The 13,223-nt window shown below is 47.1% G+C and overlaps 1 pseudogene; it reads right to left on the reverse strand.

Moving 5' to 3' along the window:
• Nucleotides 1–6,704: 6,704 nt before the first annotated feature.
• LOC128585460 (multivesicular body subunit 12A-like) overlaps nucleotides 6,705–13,223 on the reverse strand; it is a 44,162-nt pseudogene continuing 37,643 nt past the window's right edge.

Here is a 13,223-nt window from a genome sequence, read left to right on the forward strand (position 1 = left end):
GCAAGGCATTAGGAAGGTTGAGAACCACTGCTCTAGGGACTGGACAAGGCCTCTTTACAGACTGGTGGTCCCAGGGTTCCCAGAGGATGAGAATGAAACCACAGCACCTCTTAAAAGGAGAGCTTGGAAGTCACACTTGTCAATTTTGCCACATTCTATTGGTCAAATCACATCACAGAGCATCCCCAGACTCGAGGGGAGAAGAAATAGGTGTTTGTCTATGGGAGGAGGCAAAGTCCCATTGCCAATGAGCATGCACACAGAGATGAGAGAGGTTACTGGGGTCATCTTTGCAAGCAATCTGTTACTTATTGGATTATATAAGTGAAATGTGCAGAGTCCAGCACAGAGGGATCCAGGTGCTCAAATATCATCAGGACTGTGTCTCTCTCTCCATCTCTGGACAGCCAGTAATTAGCAGCTGTGGATGACAGCAACCTTACACACAGTGACCATAGAATAGCTCCAGCAAGACCTCAGAAGAATGAGTGCCCCACAGGAAGGACAGATTCTGTTAACCAAAGGAGAAAAGGGCACTGGAAAGATAGTAGCAGAGGCAAGCCTTGAATTCAAAAGTCCTGTCTCCTGGCTGGGTGTCTGTAGCTCAGCGACTAGGGCACCAGCCACATACACCGGAGCTGGAGGGTTCGAATCCAGCCTGGGTCTGCCAAACAATGACAACGACAACAACAAAATAGCAGGACATTGTGGTGGATCCCTGTAGTCCCAGCTACTTGAGATACTGAAGCAAGAGAATCTCTTAAGCCCAAGAGTTTGAGGTTGCTATGAGCTGTGACACCATAGCACTCTACCAAGGGCAACAGCTTGAGACTTTGTCTCAAAAATAAAATAAAATAAAATAAGTCCTGTCTCCTGGGCCTGGGCTCTTTCCATGCCAGTAATTACTGGCACTTGCTTTACATTTCTAGATGAAAAGAAAGGGAAGGAGGGAGTCAATTTGCCTAATACCCTGGTAATTCTGCCCTAACCCCCTGGCTTTGGAAGGATTTGCCACACCTATTTAGGAGAGTGTCTCGTCTTAAGAGAAGCTGGAAGGCAAAACCTTGGAGGGTCAAGTTGGATCTGTGTTTCACTCCCTGCAAGTACTTTGCATCCTCCTGAAAGCCTGTTTTTTTCTACATTGACTGGCAATGGGAAGGAAGGCGCTACCACCTGCTTTCCCTGCCTCAGTGTGGACTTAATTTCCAGTCTTTAAACACTGCGACTGGAAATTAGAGCATCCTCCATCCACGCTTCTCCTCTCTGAACTCATGCTTCAGAGATGGGCAAAGTTATGTATAATTCAACTCTCCACTTACTTGGTTTGGGGACCTTTGGAAAGTCATTCAGTCTCTCTGAGCCTGAGCATACACATCTGTGAGATGGCGTTGACCCTCTCTACTGAGATGACACAACATTGCCTCCCACAGAGCAGGTCCCTGGTGGGTGGCACTTCCCTCTCTCTGCTACCACTCAAGGCCTCTGAACCTTCATCCTGACTACTTCAAATGTACATTCACGTCCTCTCCATCCGTGCATGTCTCTTCCATCCTTCCTAACATTTCCATAGCACCTGCCCTCAGAAGGCTGAGCCTGAATAGATCCATTCTGTCCATGACACGTGTGCCCTGTAGCCCCATCCCACTCCCACTCTCAGTCTATGCCCTTTCCTCTCACGCTGTGTCCTTCCCTGATGTGAGTTCTGTATGGATTCTTCCCCCCTTGGAACCCACTATATGGCTCCCCACATAGCACAGAATGAAAGAAGGAAGGGGAGAGGGAGGATGAGCTCCTCAGGTCTCCATTGAGATGGCACCTTGGCCTCGGGAGGAGCCCTCAGACTGCACAACAGACCTGTCTGGGACAGAAAAACTCCAGGCAGTGGGAGAAGGTCCTTTGCCCGCTTCTCAGCAAGCTTTATGCCCTGCCTCCAGATGCTTCCTTTGATCTGAGCTGACCCTCTCCCCAGCCTGGGAGTAATCTTAGCTTCCATGAAATTCTGCTCCTGATCTCTCTGTTGCCATTTTCATTCAACACAGAGCTGTCATCAGTTTCTCCACCCAGCCTCCTTCCCAGGCGCTCTGACCCTTCCCAAGTACCAACAAGCTTTTTTTCTGTCCTACTTCAATCATTTTAACCACATATTAGCCAGGGGCCAGACATAACCTATTGCACCCTACTCCATCCAAGGTCTCTCTATGCCCTTCAATCATTACTTTATCAGGAAGAGTTGATGAGATGATGAGTCTACACCTGCAGGTGTACAAAGTTGTTCATTCCTTTATCAACAAATGCTTTTTGAGCAAGGGCTCTGGGTCAGGGCCCATTTATTGGTGCTGGGAATACAGCAGTGAACAAAAGAGAAAGTCTCTGCTCTCATAAAAATTACACTCTAGTGTGGCCTTGGTTAAGATCAGCGGTTTTCAACCTTGTCTGTATGTTAAAAATACTGGGGAAGTTTTGTAAAGGCCAATACTCAAGCAGCATAGACCACAAAAAGGTCTCGTATTTTTTTTTTAATCTCCAAATGATTGCTAAGAGATGGTATGAATATTTTCTTTGGTCACTCCCCTTTGTCCCCCACAGAAAAAAAAGAAAATCATCATATCTCTCTAAAGAATTATTTTCTTAAAATGAGAGAAATCATTGTGACCGGGGCAGTGACTCACATCTTTAATCCCACCTACTCAAGAGGCTGAAGTGGGAGAATTGCTTGAGCCTAAAAGTTTGAGGCTGCAGTGAGTTATGAACCCACCACTGTACTCCTGAGAGTGAGACTTTGTATCTATATTTAAAAAAATAAAAAAAAACATAGTGTTTGGAGGTGTCAGGTTGGCACTTCAAGTTCTGAAGAAGCTCTCCCTGAAAAGAGGTATGGATAGGTTCATATCCTCTCATCTGAAGGGCCTGCTGGCTCCAGAGGCGGGCAAAGGGGCTGATCTAGAGGAGGTCATGTCATTCCTGGATCTCCAGGAGGTTGGACCCCTCCTGTTACCACCCTGTCCAAACAAAATTGCCCAAGCTGACAAACGGGCTAAGCCCAGCAGTTCACTCCTTTTCTCTTTTTTGTTCAGACATGCTAAGTGGTCTTCTGACAACAGCAGTCTTGTCCCCAGCACCAGTCCAAGCTTGGGGCCAAGAGATCCTTTAATGGTGATAAAGCTCTAAGCGGCAGCACCTCCTTAGAATGGGGAGACTCCTTTCCCTCAACAAAGCCTGGGTCTGACTTTTGGACTCAGAATCTCCTATCCAAGGGAAATGCTTCATGGAAGTGTGAGAGTTGTTCCTTCCCTCTGATGCTCGCTTGAAAACAACTCTGACCTTTAGGGAGCATGACAGTAAGAGAAAAATCTGGCTCCGGGTCCAGCAAACTCTGTCTTCCCACAGAGAGCAGAGAGGTGTGAGCAGCAACGTAAGTGATGGCTCCACTGGGCTATCAGGTTCTGGTGCCAGTTCTGTCACCAATTACCTGATTAACCTTGGGAAAGTCTCATCCTCTCTCTGGCCACACCTTCCATGCCTCTAATATGTATAAAAATAAACTAAAAGGTGTCTGAGATGCCTTCAAGATTTGATTGTCTATGAATCTAGGATTCTAAGAGGCTGAGAACAATTGCCCACCCAGCTGGCCAAGAGCACCCTGGGTGAGGATGACCTGCCCAGGTAGAGTGGACAGGACAGAGATGCTTATTTGGGCCAGACTCCTTCTCACCCTCCAGGCCAGGGAGTATCTGGTGAGCAAGTGAAGATGAGTGTGAGGCTACAGACTCCTCTGCCTTGTTCATGAATCTGCAAAGACAGAGCAAGAAGCCCTCAGTCTCTGGAAATTCTGCCCTGGACCTGGAGGCAGAGTGAAGAAGTGAAGAACCTCATGGGCCACAAGGCAGAGCTTGATTCTGATTTGAAGCTGTCAAAACTATAGCTTGAATTCTGAGCGGTCTTAGTCACAGAGGCTTACAGCTCCTCCTGGCTACCTGAGGAAAGTATTCACTTGGATAAACCCAAGTTAGACTTAAGGAAATAGCGGATTTCTCTATCCCCTGATTTCTCCATTGCCCCATCCTCCACACACACCTTCCTTCCTCCCTCCAGCCCCCTCAAGTTATGGTCTTGGAATATTCTAAGGCCTTTGCCATCCCCAGGGTTTATCAGGGACATGGGAGGATCCACTGCAGTCCAGCAGTGCTAGAGCCAGTGGTATAAGATGGGAATTTTCTTTTTATCCATAGCTGGCATGAAAAAAAGAAAAAGAAAGAAACACTTGCAAATAAAGGCTAAATTGCTCCCAGATCTGAAAAGACTCAGTGGAGATATTAGGAAGCCTTCTTTCACTTCTAACCTCCCCACTGCACCTGCTCTTGGTGAAGTGTCCTCCCTTCCTATTGCATTCTAGGGAGGAAAAAGAGGGGAGAGGTGAAGGGAAGGCTGATTTTAGGATTCACGGGGATTTTTCATTGGCTGTGTCCACCCACCCTCCCATTCCCCACCTGAGCCTGATTAGTCCAAAAGCAGAGACACCTGAGCCACTCTAGGACAGTCAGATTCTTCATCCTGGGAAGTTGGAGACCTGTGCACACACAGAGATCAGGCAGCTGGCATTCAAGGCATTATTGTCTTGGAGACAAGATCCAGGAGGACCTACTACTGGTGACCCTGGAGATGCCCTGGTTGTTGGGGTTTCACCTTGAAATTGTAAGCAAACATGATGTCCTTCATCTTGAGCTAGCTGGAATCAATTCATTTGTTTGTCTCTAAAGAAATTTAATTTGTAAAAGCTCCGGGAAGCACCCATCATGTCCCCCATCTCAGTACTTACACATCATTGAAATCACATTTTCCTCTTGGTCTAGCTTGTTTCCCTAGACCTGAAGTTCTTTGGTGTCCTGAACACGGATTGGGCTTTCCTTTCCCTCCCCACACCCTCTTCACTTGGCTAATTCCCACTCTCCCCCACGTCTCAGGTGAGAGATGAACAGCTTTCCCTGACCACCACTCCCTGCACTCTTCGCCTGGGTTAAGTGGCTCCGGGATGTGTTCCCACGGCACCAGGCACTTCAGTCTGGTCGTGTGATAAGTGCTTACCCACCCCCTCATGGGGCTGGAGCTCCTTGGGGCAGGAACTGTGGCCTATCCAATATTTATCTCCAGCACCCAGTACAGAGCCTAGGACATAGCAACCACTTAGTAAATATTTGTTGAATGAATAAATGAATGAATGAAGACATATACTAATCTTCTCTCCGCCTTCTCACAGTAAAATAATAGAAATTAATTACCTGGTTCAAATTATTATTCATCTCAAAATATAATCAGTCAGTCAACAAATTAGGACTAATTGATGCACCGAAAACTGTATTAGGCACTACGCAATGATGATAAAGATGCAAATAATAGACACGTGAGGGGAGGAGATTTTCTCAGGAGAAAAATAGCCTTGTAACAGGGATCTCTTAAGTTCCATTTTGCCTGATCTAAAGCAATCTATGCCACCGGTTTTTTTATCTTGAAAATGGATGGGTAAGAATTACCATTAATGATTTATTGGGTTTGCAGTGGGCTTGTGAATCAATGGACAGAAATGTCTAAAGGAGTGCTAGATCTAAGCCAGGTAAAAACCTTTGGGCAAAATACCATATCCAGACTGGTTAATGCTTAAGGCCCCAAATCACTTCACCCATTGCTCCTACCTGGCACAGAGGAGACACAAGATCCTGAGCTCAGAGGCTTCAGGACAGGTGGACAGGAGAAGGCTCTCTGAGCCCCTTTTTCCAAAAGAGCCTGTTGCTGCCTTCCATGATGCTCTGGCAGGTGCTGAATTAAGAGAAGGACCTCTTCCCCTGTCCCCAGGCTAGCAATTACAGAAACCAAATTGTCTCCTACAAGAGGCATTGTCACCCTGGTGTCATTTCATCATAAAATAAATTGCACTGCCCAGCAGTTCCCACCAGCTCTTCAGGAAAAGCCCATTCAGATGTGAAGACAAGTCAGCCAGCTGCAGCCAGCGCTGCCAGTAACCCCTTCGAGCATGATTATGTCATGCAAGAATCCAGGGCTTTTCTGCAAGGGCACAGCTTTAGCCTGGCACCAGAAACAGTTCTGCCAGGCTCATCTCCTATTTGTCAAGTCCCAGCAGAAAGCAGGATAAACAGTTCAGAGAGATAGGGGGTGACCACGCTATAAATGTGGAGTCTGCCACCCTGGCTGTGTGTGTGTGTGTGTGTGTGTGTGTGTGTGTGGAGGGGGTGTGTGCACCTCTGACCCTACACCTGGTTTCAGGCCTCGTCACCTGCCTGGACTGTCAGTAACCTTTAAATGGGTCTGCTGCCTCTGCCTTCTCCCTCCCTAGCAGTCCTCTATAACACAAGACTCAAGTTTCAAATTCACAGATCTGATTGTATTAAATTGTGGGAAACAGTCTGGAGGAAAGGTTTTCAACCTTTTTTTTTTTCCAGACGCAAACAGGGTAGTGTTTATTAGGAGGAGGATGCCTGTGTCATCTCCAGGCATTGGAGAGTTTTGACACGAATGACTTGAAGGCACTGGTTTCCATTCAGCCTCAACCCATGCCCTGCAGGGCCCAGGGGCACAGACCCCAAGACCCCAAAATGGGGAGTCCTGAGGGTCCAAAATGTCCTGTGATATGGAGGTTTGTGTGTAGGAGTGCAGTGGGATGACCACCAGGCTGAAGGGTACATGGCAGAGGGCTAGGAGACACTGGGGGGCAGGCAGGCAGCAGCAGTCTTCACCACAAAGCCTTGGCTGTTCTGTACTCCTCCTCAACGTCTGCCAAAGACTTGATGGTCAGGTCTCCAAAAGCAAAGAAGGTCAGGGGGCTGCAGCTCTTGCCCTCGAATTGCAGGGCAGGGTGAAGGGAACCCCATCCACGGCTGAGATGCCATACAGGCTGGATGCCTCCTAGATGGAGTCTTTCCTTCTTGGGGTAGACTCCCGAGAGCCCAGCCGTGACAGCGTGACGCACACACACCCTTGCTTGGCTGGCTTGAGACCTCGGTCAGGGCTTGGGCACTGGCTTCAGGGCCTTGGCCTTCTTGTACCAGATGGCAAAGCCGCCCATATCCTGGAGTCCTGGGGGTTGCAGACCCGGGAGAAGCCCGGTGGGAGGGGGCTCTTGTCCACCACAATCTGGATATCGGCCACTATGTTCTCCTGAGGGTTCTCCAGGCTTCCAGAAGACAAAGGCACAGGAAGTAGCTAGATGAAGCTCTTGCCGAAGCTGGTGGGTGCCCCCTCAACGGTGCAAGAGATGGCGCTGAATCCCCGCTGCCGAGGCGCCGAGGCCGACGACCAGACGAGACACGCCAGCTTCCGTGCCCCACCCGGGATCCCAAAGGCAAAGGCAATGGAGGGGCTGGGCAGGTTTTCAACCTTTTTTATCTCACGGCACACTTGAACCTATAGTCAAACTTCCAGAGCACACTGAAATTATGTTGATGAAAGAAAAGGGTAAAAAAAAAGAATATGCTTATTGTGCTTTGAACTTCTTTAGAAAATAATGTAATTAAGGGTCTTTAAAAATTTTTGCAGCATACCTAAGATCCTCTCACAGCACACTGGTTGAAAATCGCTCGTCTAGAGTCTAGTATTCTCCACCCTGCTTGGCCCCAAACTACCTTGCCAACTGCATGTCAAACTTTCTCCCTCGAGCCCCGTATGCCTACCAAACTGGACACATCTCTGCTATAACATGTACCCCCACTTCAACTATTTAGATCCTACCGGGACTTTAAGATCCAGATCAAATGTCTCCTCCTTCATTACTCTCTCCCCTTTACGCTTACTCTGCCACTCCAGAAGCTGAAAGATAATGCTTCTCTCTCTGAAAAATAAAAAATAGCCAGCATTGGGATGGTACCTGTGGCTCAGTGAGTAGGGCACCGGCCCCATATACCGAGGGTGGCAGGTTCAAACCCAGCCTCGGCCAAACTGCAGCAAAAAAATAGTGGGGTGTTGTGGCGGGCACCTGTAGTCCCAGCTCCTCGGGAGACTGAGGCAAGAGAATCGCCTAAGCCCAGGAGTTGGAGGTTGCCGTGAGCTGTGTGACACCACAGCACTCTACTGAGTGCGATAAAGTGAGACTCTGTCTCTACAAAAAAAAAAAAAGCCAGCATGTATTGATTGCTTGTTATGTACTTTACCCTTTATGTGCATCTTATCAATATCATTATTATTATCCCCATTTTACAGATGAGAAAGCTGAGGATTAGGCAGTTTGCCCAAGATTGTAGAACTACTAAATAGCACAATCAGAGCTTGAACCTAGAACTATTGGCTTCAAGGTTTATACCCTTAGTTACCATGCAACACTCCTAAGCTCCAAGTAGAGAAGAATTCACCTCTCCTGTAATTTCCATCACCATCCCAAATAAATTCATAATCTACACAGTGATAGATTTATTTTGATGCCAATAAAACTTTGAACATCGGGACCCTCACTTCTGAGACCCCTTCTCAGGTTCTGGGAGAGGTTCTACAAAGTCTTCACATGAATTTGTGCTTTCATAAAGTCATATATTTTAGCCAAAATTAGTTAAAGCTAATATTTCTTCCCATCCCAGCCTTCTTTCGTCATACTTCCCTTCATTTCAGAGGTGCCAGAATGGCTATGGGCATTTAGGGAGCCAGCGAAGGGGAACTGGAATTAAGAAAGCTTTTGGTTGGGTTAGTTAGATTGATGTAGCTCACAGTTTGGCTATAGTTAAGATATTGCTAGTTGTCCCAGTGTAGAAAGGACTCTGGGAGTACACTTTCTACCAACTGTGCCAAGTCACCTGGCATCATGACAGGTGCAGGGTCAGAGGTAGTATTGTGCAGTGAACATGCCCACAGCTCCTCATGCTGGGATTTATCAGAATTCCTGAGTTATAGGGCATAAACCTGTAGCATAATCATAAAAACAGCACATCTGTGCGTGAAGTCTCATGTTTTATGAATCCTATCAATAATACAAAACAAATTTTGATCCACTTGCCAGAAGACGAAATTATCTTCCCATTCTCTTTTTAGAGAATAATATGTCAAAATTGTTGTCATATGAAGAAGCATGAAAAAGGATGCAACTAAAAAATGTAGGAGGAAGGTGCTGTAAAGGTAAGCCAGCCGGCCAATTAATGTCTTAATTCCATTATTTTTCTGGATTTTGTGATGTTTGTGGGATTGTCAGCTTTTAAAATGTATAATTTACCGTGACCTATTTTCTTACTTGAAATAAATATTCAATTTTATATCTAATTCTGTATTCATGATTTTGTTTTCTTTTTCTTAAATAACCTCTCAATTAATGAGCTTCAGGTTCCCTCCTCCAAGAACCTGCGTGTTTCTTGAATCTCAGTAAAAATTGCACCCTTGCTGTGCGGACACCACCTCTTCTTTCTGTCCAGCTATCACTCCCTGATGCCTGGTGAAAGCGTGTGGGCACCTTAGGCCATGGCTTCAGCGTCACACACCTCTCTCATGTACTCACCATTGTTTATTTGTCTTATACTTACTTATGTTCCTGTTTTATCACTTCCCAGCGACTACCCCAGGGCTTTACATGGAGAAGACTCTCAACAAATATTTCAAAATGAAAGCCCCCCCCCCCCCCCCCCCCGCCGCCGGAGTCAGGAAGCAATGGAGGAGGCCAGGTAGAGGGATGGGAGGGAACCCTTCACTCCTGTGTCTGTGCCCTGCTGATAGCAGAATGTGTTTCTGATGTTTATCTTTTGTATACCGAAAGTGTATGTGGGGGTAAAAGATTTCCTTCTCTCTCTGTATCTCAATCCCTTACTCTCTTTTATCTCTCTGATTCTCCCTCTCTCTCTCCTCTCTACAGCTCTTAGTCCATTTGGGGTTGCTATAATAGGATACCTGAGGCCTGGTGACTTATTAAAAAACAAAAATTTAAGGGCGGCACCTGTGGCTCAAAGAGTAGAGCGCCGGCCCTATATGTCAGAGGTGGTGGGTTCAAACCCAGCCTTGGCCAAAACTAAAAAAAAAAAAAAAAAAAAATTTATTTAGCTTATGGTTCTGCAGGCTGAGAAGTTTAATGGCATGATCCTGGCATCTGGTGAAGACTTTTGTCCTGTGTCACAGTATAACAGAGATGGTCAAAGAGGAAGTGGACACAGTATGTGCCAAGAGCAAAGCCCTCAGGGAGTGCCGCCTTTATAACAACCTGCCCTGTGTCCAGGGAATAGTCCCATGAGCACGAATCCAGTCTCCTGAGAGCCAGAACTCACTCACTACTACAGAAAGAACAGCACCAAGCCATTCATGAGGGATCTGCCCTCGTGACCCAAAGTCTTTCCACTAGGGCCAACCGCCTCGTGATTGGCCAACACCACCTCATTGGGGACCAAATTTCAACATGAGTTTTGGTGGCGACATACTCAAACCATAGCACCATTTCTCTTCCCTTGTCTCTGTGGCCCTATGCTAATAAGGCTAATATGGTAGGACTAGGAACATGTGAGGCAATCCTAACCTCCAATTTTTCCATCCCAGGCAGAGAATTGGGGAAAGATACCTGCAGATAGGCAGCATTCCAACGAGGGAAAACACCAGGCTATGTGTTTCTCTGTCAGCGTGGCTTGAACCAAAATCAATTCAATACACCAGCGTTTCTTCCAAGAAGGAATCTGGTCTCACCTGTGACAGGCGAAGTGGGAGGTCTTCTGCTGAGTGAAGCTGAGCCATGAAATCCATTTCAAAGATCACGAGGTGTGGCCTCCACCCAGAAAACGAGTCTTCCATCCAGCTGGATGGGAAAGCAAAGGAAGAGTACTCACATTGCACAATAACTGTCTGGCTAAATTAATTGTTGCATTCATCTAAATGGATTAGACATTTTAATTAGCAGGGTCTGGTTGTTTGCCGAAATTGAATTTTTGGCATGTGGGTGTTATGTGCACATGTGTGTTTGTTCTAGCAGAGCCTGTGCTGGAGCAAATCTATAATAATTCCTTTCTCCATAGACAAAAGGAATGGATGGCACTCTGGGAGGAATGCCTTCTCTGCAGATCTCCAACCCCAAACTGGAAGGAAAACCATGGCACTCTCACCTGAGCACTGCAGGGGGCTGCACAGCTGAAGGAAACATCTGTGAGCTTAGAAGCAACTGTAAGAGGCAGACCAGGACGTGGAGGGAAGGAGGAAAAGTGTGTGATGGAAAGAAACCATAGCTTTTCTTTGGTTAATACCAGGTATGGAGGCTGCATGTTTCCCAAGCAGCCTGTAGAATGTGCACCCCCAGGGGGCAGCAGAGCACCAATGCTTGGGAAGCCAGTGGCCCAGTTACTCCATTTTGGCCAGAGATGATGAGCTGTGGTTAAACAGGGTATTTTGTGGCAGGAAGAAGAGCAATCTGAAAAAGAGAACAAAGATTCAAACCACCCTGGGGCCTTGGGAGGCCAGTGCCAAAAGGGTGGGAAGAAAAGCCAAGCGAGGAGAGGAAGAAAAGTGATGGAACAAACTGGGGCTAAAAAGAGATTAGCTTCAGTCTCAGGAGAGAAAATGGGAGTCAGAGTTCACAAAGCAAGGATTAGAATTCTCCAACAGATCAGGGCAAGTGCAAGACCTGTAGTCTGAACAGCATCAAGGATGGACCAGCCAGGCAGGTCACCATCCCAGATGCCATCTGCAAAGAGATTCCATCTGGGTACAGCTCACACCTGTAATACTAGCACTCTGGGAGGCCAAGGCAAGTGGATCCCCTCAGCTCAGGAGTTCAAAACCGGCCTGAGCAAGAGCAAGACCCCTTCTCTACTAAAAATAGAAAAACCACCCAGGCATGGTGGCAGGTGCCTATAGTCCCAGCTACTTGGGAGGCTGAGGCAAGAGGATCTCTTAAGCCCAAGAGTATGAGGTTGCTGTGAGCTATGATGATGCCACAGCACTCTACCCAGGGCAACTGAGTGGGAATCTGTCTCAAAAAAAAAAAAAAAAAGTAAAACTAAGAAAAGATAATTACAACACAAAGAGAATCCAAATGTCCCTGGAGATACAGGAAGCTAGAGAGTGTCTGCTAGAATGCTGCTCAGGAAGGGGACTGGATGGGCTGGTGGGGTACTTTACTGAGCCTCCCTGGGAATAGGATGGGGCTTGGGGGCAGGGAGGATTAAGAAGAGAGCTCAAGAATAAAGGAGGCAAAAGCAGGGCATGTCTGGTCACAGATGGCTATGCCCTTCCCTGTGGGGCGTTTATTTCACAGGCTGGGTGTGCACACTGGGGGCCAGCACTGAACTGCTGAGGGCCACCAAGGAGGGGCAAGACCTGCCACCAGCAGTCCCGGCTCCACCCTTCCCCTCAAAGCTCTCCTCCTTGCCTAGAAATAACAGAGCCGACTGGCAGCAAACCAAATTATGATTCTGCCAGGATCCCCTGTCTAGATCTGGCCCTGCTTACAGCAGGCTATGTCCACACAGTCCTAGTGCAGGTGGGGCCCTCCTTCTGTTTTGTGCCCCATTTACCTACTTTAGGGCCTGGAATACTAGAAGCCATAGCAGGGCCTGAGTGTCTTTTTGAAAAGCTGAAGGAAACTTTTCCTCTCTTTTCCCAACACTGGGCTTGGGAAAGAGACCCAGCCTAGAAACAGAGCGAAGGCTTTGATTCTGTGATTCATTTCACTTCAGAGTTAGCAACTGGGTTTGAACAGTAATTCTTCACTCATCTCCTAAGGTTTGTTTCACATCTGTTCTAAAGTGATGGCAATAACCCCGCTCACAGTTATGCGGCTGATGGAGCGGAGGCAATGAGATTGTCTCTGGGCAGCGAGAAGATAATCTCATTTGCTCTGTTTCTTTGATCACGGGAGCAGGTAGGAAAATGGAATTTCATGCAGGTTACTCTTTTATGATGCAACTGATGGTGATGGCTATTTAACCCTTCCTGAGGGCCAAAAGCCTGCAAGGCACTAATGAGCCTCTCCCAGCTTGGAAACTGGATACAGCAGACGGGCATGACAGTTTTAGGTAAAAGCAAATGCCCAAGATCATTTTATGTAAGTCTTATGCCCCCTGGATAGTATATGCATAGAATATTCCAGAAAGGAAGGGGTATGGCCAAGTCTTATGTTTCTCCCACTGGTCATTTTGGAACCCAGCCTTCACTCAGTGAATTCTCTCTAGCGTCAGTATCCACTCCCACTTCCCATGCAACTCACTCCATCACACGTACACGTATCACGTTCACTTTCAGGTCATTGCTTCTTGGTATTTGGAGTGGCC

This window comes from Nycticebus coucang, chromosome 5 (genome assembly GCF_027406575.1).
Source record: "Nycticebus coucang isolate mNycCou1 chromosome 5, mNycCou1.pri, whole genome shotgun sequence".
Classification (NCBI taxonomy): Eukaryota; Metazoa; Chordata; class Mammalia; order Primates; family Lorisidae; genus Nycticebus; species Nycticebus coucang.